The sequence below is a fragment of the Synchiropus splendidus genome, chromosome 10, assembly GCF_027744825.2.
Source record: "Synchiropus splendidus isolate RoL2022-P1 chromosome 10, RoL_Sspl_1.0, whole genome shotgun sequence".
NCBI classification, from domain to species: domain Eukaryota; kingdom Metazoa; phylum Chordata; class Actinopteri; order Syngnathiformes; family Callionymidae; genus Synchiropus; species Synchiropus splendidus.
This window is the reverse complement of record NC_071343.1, coordinates 16,467,185-16,476,542: the sequence shown is the minus strand read 5'-3', so window position 1 is coordinate 16,476,542 and position 9,358 is coordinate 16,467,185.

Genomic DNA, 9,358 nt, shown 5'->3' with positions numbered 1-9,358 from the left:
GAAATCAGTTTGATCTTGAATCCGTTCATCTGCTGTTACACAAATCATCTCATTTTCACAGCAATGTTTGAATTAATTTATTTTGTAAATAGCAACACAGTATAGACGTATATAGTTTTTAAACATCTTTTATATCTATTTCATTTAGATGTTTCTTACAATTCTTGTTTTCTTATTTGTGTTACTTGTTTTCATTAACTCCTCCATCTTTGGTGATCATGATCAAGTTCCAATAGTGCAGGAGAGAAAGCTTCCCAGCATTGTGGAGGATACACCCAAAGCTGGACACCTGGTCCATCCATTCAGGGAGGCTGCTTTGACAACACTGGTTCCACTGTCAGACGTTAGGAACACCTCTCGTCTGAACCCCACTCTTGAAGGACATTCCTCAGACCCCACGCTATGTTTTCACCAGTGTGGTCCTCTGGGAAAAAGCTTGTATGCAGACAATGGCTCTACAAAAGCCAATCCTTTGTAAGGTGGTGACTGGTGAAGCTGAAGCACGGGTCCACCTTTCTTTCTTGTCCACAGGTCGGTTGTTGAGGTGTAAAACTCCATCAGTCACAAAGTGACCATCTAGCAACGCCGGCTGAAACTCAGGAGTTGATATCCATGCTAGAGTAATCAGTTGAATGAGCTCCATCTGCGTTGCCATTAAGCTGGATTGAGTGGAATGAGAACAGGAAAGCAAGACTCGGAACACAGGAAGTAACAAAATAAAAGCACCTAAAACCCAAACTATGACAATATCTGAACCAACAGCTGGGTGGCGTGCCCTTGTATGAAGCCAAATCAGTGTTCTCAACTTCTTCCATGTACATGTTCTTCCCAACTATGGGAGACATTGGGGAGCCCATTGCACAACCGTGTTTTTGTCTGTAAAAGGATCAATTGTATTGGAAGTAGGTGGTGAGGCAAATGTCCAACAATTCACATATGTTCTCTGGTGAGAGACTGATTCTGTCAGGTACTGAGATCATGGCTTTCTTCACGGCTCATGGTTTCCTTCTTACCGCGGCATTGTTATTCCCTACGTGGCCGGGGTCTCAGAGAAACTCTGAAGAATCTTTGGCAAACATGAAGTCTGGGTTCAGTTCAAACCATGCAACACCTTAAGACAGAAACTCGTCCATCCCAAAGACAAAATGCCTCATCACGAAAGGAGTAATGTGGTTCATGCAGTCCAGTGCAGCCAAGAGTCCCAGACCTTTACATTGGAGAATCTAAACAACCTCTCCACAAACGAATGGCCCAACACAGAAAAGCTAACTCCTCTGGCTGGCAAGACTCACAAGAAACACACTTTGGAAGACAGCAATGTCCACAAAAGAAGACCGGTGGTTTGAAATAGGAGTGCAAGAGACAATTTTTGTTAAAGTGGGAAAACCCTCTCTAAAGAGAGGTGGAGGACTGAGACACCATCTTTCATCCTCATACAATGCTGTCCTGAACACCCTCCCTAGGCAGATTTAGCCATTGAACTAGGCATGGACAGGTCCTTCACACCTGGACAGTGTGGTATCAACATCTGAATAGCCTCAATTGCCACCTGGGCTACGACCATCATTTGCATTAATGGCCCATCAATACCCATCCCCAATGGGCGGGGACCCATAAGCACATCCCCATTAGCATAATGCTGGCTCTTGTCCCCCATCACACTGGATTGGCTCCACCCCTGTCCATTAACACCTTTGCCCATTGAACTGGCCTGATATAAGCCTGAACTCCAACCCAGCTCTTAGAACTGACGAAGCCTCCTGGATAGAAGGCGAAACATTTTCTTTGACTATTACTAGTCTGGTTGACCTGATTCAAACCTTTGCTGTCTCCAGTACTTACTTCTTCTGAGGTCATCTAATCCAGTATTCTGTATTCACATTCAACGTCTCTGTTCACACAAGAAGCACCAGCGAGGACATCGACAACGTCATGACCCACCACCAGAAAGGCAACCTCTGAGCTCAGTGAGTGTCCTCTTGTTGGCTCTGATAATGGTGACCCTGTGATGTCCTGATGCTGCGGTATAACGCTACTGTCTTTGGCACAAAGGCACGGAATAGTCACAGTGATAAAAAAAATGATGTCCAGGGTCTGAGCAGCCAGAGGTTAGTCTCCACAGCAACTGACTCCAACCTTTTAACCCAAGGTGTGCACCTCTGCCAGGAGATCCCTAATCTGCTACGTTCACCAGAACACACAGGACCACAGTTCTTTCCAGCAATTGCCAGTTTGTCATCATATCCTGATCCACAAACCAGTCTTTTCTTGCAGTGGTAGGAGCATCTCTCGACGCTTCAGCCTGCTGAAGACTGATGCCAGTTAGAATCACCTTGGTTAATCGAGTAGTTGCAGCAAACTGATGACAAAACGTTTACTCTGTGGAACTGGAGTCTGCACCGCCTGGACTCTTCAGTCCAGCAGACAACAGCTCCACTCCTGGATCTCCAGGTACCGATTGTAGCTCAGCTCAGCTATATATATATATATAAGTCTGGCCAACTGTATAAGGAGACTACGTCCTCCACAAAAGAAATTACTTGCAACTAACTGGAGAAATTATGGAGAGTCAGCAACAATCTACGGATTGTTTCATGTCGATGAATATACATATATGTTTATATATATGTACACTCATATATTTATTGTGCATTTCAAAATGCTCGGGTAATTTAACTTGTTGCTGGCTAATTCAGGCGCCTTCAATGTTTGGCCTTTTCTTAATTTGACAAAACAACTGTTTTGTCGTGAGCGCACTCCAATTCCACAGCCAATAAATCTGCAATAGCGATTTTCTCCACCACCTTCTTCATACTAATTACAATCCGACTACAACAAACCGAGTTTTTTCCGGAGTATCCTCCCACTTCGTCATCATCTCGGGAGCGCCCCGTGCTGCCGCCGCCTGGTCTGGTGAGGTCTCGATCGGTGCTGCGTCCACCTGGCTGTGCCTGAACGCACCCATTGAGGAGAGGTCATTGTGGAACTTGTTATATTCCCGACGTGCATGCAAACAATTAGGAACTCAGCCAGTGATACTCTTTTGCATCCATTTATTTTCCTGAACTACCGGACTACAAACACACACATGTATTAATGGGCAGGCGAATCACTTATGCACGATTGATGTATTTCTACCCAACAAAAAGTAGTGCTTCTATTTTATAAAAATAAAATAACACAGTATTTTTGCAAATACATAACAATTCCTCCCTTCTAGCTATAATACCCTTATTATAGAAAACACTTAACATCTAGGAAAGATAAAAGAAATCTGAAGCACCATTAATTAAATAACATCAAGACACCATATTGCCTATGTCATTGTTTTCTTTTAACGTAGAACTCTGTTAAGATTTACAAACTACAAGTTCAATCTCTGTAGGGGTCTTCGCTTCCTCTCAGGATAACGCCGTACAGAGACATCTGGTTCAGACACACACTCAGGGTTGACAACTTCTGATGTTTGGTTGTTGTTGCTATTGGCGGTATCATCCAAGGCACCAAAAGCTTCATCTGAGTTCGGAGAAGGGTCCGTAGTTTGTATTGGTGTCTGCACTTGTGAGCATGAAGCATCCAGAAGCTGGTCGACATGCCTGCGCCAGACCAAGTTGGAACCCACAGAAACTTTGTAGGATAATGGTCCTGTCTTCTCCACGATCTCACCAGACTGCCACTTTTGGTTAGGACTACGATAATCTCTAGCCAATACTTTCTGTCCAATATCAAAGGTCCTCAACCTATTCTGTTGTTGGCTGGGCGAAGATTGTCTTTTCTGCACATGTTCCTGGATGTCTGGTTTTAATAAGTCCAAGCGTGATCTGAGTTTCCTTCCCAAGAACAACACTGCTGGTGTCTGTCCCGTTGTTGCATGGACAGTGTTTCTGTACGCCAGCATAAAGTTGGAAACCTTGTGTTGTAGTGACAGATCTTCTTTTACACTTGCTTTCATGGATTGTTTGAATGTTTGTACAAAACGTTCTGCTAATCCATTGGTAGCTGGGTGATGTGGCGCTGAAGTTGTGTGCTTTATGCCATTACTTCTGAGGAAACTCTGGAACTCTTCCCCCGTGAATTGGCTGCCATTGTCACTCACAAGTTGAGAAGGAAGGCCATTCCGGGCAAATAGCGTTCGAAGAAGGGAAACTGTCGTCGCAGCAGTCGCTTTCTTTACCATGAACACTTCAGGCCACTTTGAGTGTGCATCCACGACTACTAAAAACATATGGTCCAAAAATGGACCAGCATAGTCCACATGTATGCGCTGCCAGGGAGTCGTAGGCCATTCCCAAGAGTGTACAGGTGCGGTTGGTGGTTGACGTTGACTTTGCTGACATCCTGCGCATGTCTTGGTCAGAGCCTCAATTTGGCTGTCCATGCCAGGCCACCACATGTAACTTCTAGCAAGACTTTTCATTTTTACCACACCTAAATGTCCTTCATGCAATGAAGTGAGAACTTTCGAGCGTAGTTTTGGTGGAATAACCACTTGGGACACCTTTGTGGGGGCTGAAAATGGACACTAGAGGTCTGTGATCAGTAATCAGGGTGAATCTTTTTCCGTACAGATACTGATTGAACTTCTTCACACCCCATACCAGGCTCAGGGCTTCTCGATCTATTTGGGAATAATTGTGCTCAGCAGTTGTCAGGGACCTGGAGGCAAAAGCGATGGGTCGCTCTGTGCCATCGTCCATTCTGTGTGACAATACCGCACCTATGCCATATGGTGATGCATCTGTAGCAAGACGTACTGGAAGTTCTGGGTCGAAATGAGTTAGAACTTCATCTGACGTTATCAGTTGTTTTGCTGCTCTGAAAGCTTTTGCACAGTCACATGTCCAGTTCCACTTGGTGTTTTTCTGTAGCAACAGGTTTAGAGGGTGTAAAACAGTTGCTAGATTGGGCAAAAACTTGTGATAGTAATTAACTAGTCCCAAAAATGAGCGTAACTGGCTGACATTTTCTGGTTCAGGAGCATTCAGGACAGCGTCAACCTTTTCTTGTGTCTTGTGAAGACCACGTCTGTCAATTTTGTGACCACAGTATTCAATGGAGTCTTTTAAGAACTCACATTTACTTTCATTCACTCTCAGGCCATATTCTTCCAGTCTTGATAATACCTGGTCAAGGTTATCCAAATGACTGGCATCATCTGGACCTGTTACAATGATGTCATCCAAGTAACACTGTGTATTTGGAATGCCTTGAATTACTTGGTCCATTGCACGTTGCCAAATTGCAGGGGCGCTACTGATGCCAAACACTAATCTGTTATACTGAAACAGACCCTTGTGCGTGTTAATGGTCAGGTATTTCTTGGATGATTCTTCCATCTCCATTTGTAAATATGCCTGGGCAAGGTCAATCTTTGAGAACCGCTTGCCATGAGTCATTGCTGTAAAAATGTCGTCGATTTTTGGTAGTGGATACTGATCGGCATGCATTACGGGGTTGATGGTCACCTTGAAATCTCCGCAGATTCTGATTTTGTCGCTGTTCTTTTTTCCAACAGGAACTATTGGCGTGGCCCACTCAGACCAATCCACTTTAGACAATATCCCTTGCTGCATCAGATGTTGAAGCTCAGCTTCCACTTTGGGACGTAGTGCGTATGGTACAGGACGTGACTTGTGAAACCTTGGCTTCGCCTTATCATCTAGCTCGATACGAGCTTTAATATTTTTCAGTCTACCAATGCCTTCTTTAAACACCTCAGCATGTTTGTCCAATATCTGTTGTACTTGTTTCCTTATACAATCAGATCTTTCTTTGCTTGTGGCTTGCAGTGCTTTTATTGCATTCCAGTTCAGGTTTATACGTTTCAGCCACTGTCGTCCAAATAATGGTACTCCTCCTTGTTTGAGCACATACAACTCCAGGTTGCACTTTTGATTCTCATACTTGACTTTTACTTTCAGCTTCCCCACTGGTATAATCTTTTCACCAGTGTATGTCTTAAATCTGACATTTGTACTCTTCAGTTTCATTTCTGGGAAGTACCTCTTGTAATCTTTCAAACTTATGATGGACAATGCTGATCCAGTGTCCAGTTCCATTTTCAGTTTGACACCATTCACCTTTAATTCAATCCAAATGATTTCATTGTGATCATGTTCTGTTGAATACAACTCCATGCAAGCCATACTCTCCTCATTTGAATCACTGGAATCTGTGTGTGTTACTTCATGAACTTTTCTGTCTCTTCTCTCCTCTCTGTTTCTATTTCTGTCACTGTATTTTGACTTGCACATTTTCTGTATGTGTCCTTTTTTATTGCACTGTCGACACACTTTGTCTTTAAACCAGCAATCAGACGGGTTATGAGACTTTTTCCCACATCTGTAGCAGGGCTTAACACCTTTATCGTGTTGCTTAGACTGGATCTTGTGCAGGGAGTTGGCGGCTGTGTTCTTTCCTTGCAGCTCATCTGCATCTTTAGCAGCAGTTTCCAGAGAAATAGCAATCTCTAATGCTCGATTTAATGTCAGTCCATCCTCAGACAATAGGCGTTTTTGTATGCCCTCATTATGAAGTCCACAAACGAGCCGGTCTCTCAGCGCATCAGAGAGCCCTTCCCCGAACTGACAATGCTCAGACAACCTACGCAGCTCTGCCATATACTCCGACACAGACTCGCTCCTCGACTGATTTCTTTTGTGAAACCTGAAACGCTCCGCTATCACCAGTGGTGTCGGATTTAAATGTCGTCTCAGGACCTCCGTTATCTCGGCAAACGTTTTGTCTGCGGGTTTAGTGGGAGCAATTAAGCTGCGCAACAAGTTATAGGTCTTTGCGCCCATGACGCTGAGCAGGACTGCAACTTTTCTGTCCTCATGCACTCTGTTTGCCAGACAGTACTGTTCCACCCTCTCCACATATGTCGTCCAATCTTCCAGCGTGCCATCAAAAACATCCATATGACCGACGCTTCCCGACATTATTCTTCGAGAGGTCTACTTTACCAGCGGAAGGGTAGCTGCGTCTCCGATACACGTACAAGCCTTTCTTGCAGGTGCTGTCACGGCGAGAGAGAAGAAAAAAAAAAACGACTTCCATTAAGTCCTTACTCTCCGTCATAGGGTAGTTCGCTTAGGATTCTTGTAGCCTCGTCGCCAGTTTTGTTATATTCCCGACGTGCATGCAAACAATTAGGAACTCAGCCAGTGATACTCTTTTGCATCCATTTATTTTCCTGAACTACCGGACTACAAACACACACATGTATTAATGGGCAGGCGAATCACTTATGCACGATTGATGTATTTCTACCCAACAAAAAGTAGTGCTTCTATTTTATAAAAATAAAATAACACAGTATTTTTGCAAATACATAACAGAACTAATGTTAAATGTGACGGTGTTGGAGTGAAGGAGCCAGGTGACGCCCAAAGTGCCTGGTCCGAGTATATGTCGTAGAAGTTGATGTTAAATCTCTCCGTTCAAGACAACACTTTGCTCTCCTTTTGAGCTTTTGATGAAGAAAAGTACAAAATGATCAACTCAAACGAGAGGGAACATGGCGACGCACGTGCCGCTTATAGGGGCGGCGGTTGACTGCTTCCACTGCAGGACACTTGCGGGGATTGGTGGTTAATAGTTGGCAATAGCAACATCGCCATCTCCTGGAGGGATTGATGATAGTAAGGAAAGAAGAAGGTCGAGCTGTTCCTCCTGTCTCCCTCCATGTTCAACAGTCCCCATTGTCATATTTTGGGAGACAACAGCAGTTCACTGGTACTTTTGCTTTTTATTATACTCAACCACTCAACACTCAGACCTAACCATGTTTCCTGGGGACTGTAAGTAACATATATATATATATATATATATATATATATATATATATATATATATATATATATATATATATATATATATATATATATATATATATATATATATATATATATATATATATATATATATGCCTTGATTGACAAGGTTAGAAATAATGATTTGTATTTGTATTTTTTTAAGTGAAGATGTGTCATATCTATATATATATATATATATATATATATATATATATATATATATATATATATATATATATATATATATATATATATATATTACAAGGTCTGATGTAGTACAAGGTCTCATACATTTTATCCTCTCCTTGAATTCACAGGTGCTACAGCTGCGAGGACAGTCTTCACCGTCTCATCTGCCTTCTGTGCTTAATGAAACCTGGATGGTGGAAATGGATTCCACTCTGCCAAATGCTGAGTTCACTTCTCTCACCTGGGAGTCCAGCAGACTCTTTACAGGTGTGGCTTAAGATTGAGGGCTTTGTTTTTTGCACAGATCTCCTCTCATCAAAATGACCACAGTGATGTGGTTCAGTAGCTGCCGTTCATTCAAAACTTTAAACTACTTACCTTTCAGCACCAGGATTGGAGAATGGTGGCAATATCCAAAGCCACTTTCCATTCATCTGGAGTCCCCTCTCTTCCCTGTTGCTCTGTTCCCTGAGTGTGCCCTGTTTCTCTCTCTTCCCCCTTTCGACCCTTTCGTCCCGCCAGACCTCACACAAAAATACATGTGGGCAATACAGGGGGTATGGTCCCATTGCAGGTACTTTTTCTGTGCTAAAACCATGTTGCTGGCGCAGTGTGTGTGTGACCACGAACATTCTTGTCTCTCAGACCCTGTTCCTGTGGGGTGTCAAGGAGGATGCTGCAGAACCTGTTCCATGTGCTGGAGAGTCATTTATTCTTGTTATGTTTTGAAAAAAAACAAAAAAAACAAACAGTTTTTAAAATCTTCCTCTGTTATTTTATTTGTCTTCTAACATTACCCTGATCAGAGTGCCTGCATTCTTCCCTCAGTGGTGATATTTTGCTGACCTTTTACTTGTTCACATGGTGGCAAACACCAGGCCAAGATGATTTAGACCATGCCTCATGATTAATATGGTTGTCATGCATAAGTCTAAGGCATCAGAGGCTCTGAGGTTGGACATTGATACCATGCAATGATGCCCAACCACTTCTTCATTCAAGCAGTAAAATGCATGCAGTGTGTCTGTAAACAGAGAAATTGCAAAATTTGGTCAAAACTGTTTAACAACATGCCATGTTTGACACTTTGTTTTATTTGTAATATGTTGGTAAAGTCAACTAAATTGACGTTTAAATCCAAGCACACTTCAATCGCAGTATTGCGTGTCGCCGCTAGGTGGCGAAACTAAGAACCGTAAGACTCAAAAAAGATTTGTTCTTTTTACTGAACGACAGTTAATGAACTGAGTCATTAAAACGGACTGTTTTGCCCATCACTCCCTGCGTGTGTGAGCGGGGGGCCGCTGCATGTGGGAGGGGTTGCCGAAAGAGTGACGTCTCTCCAGAAGTGA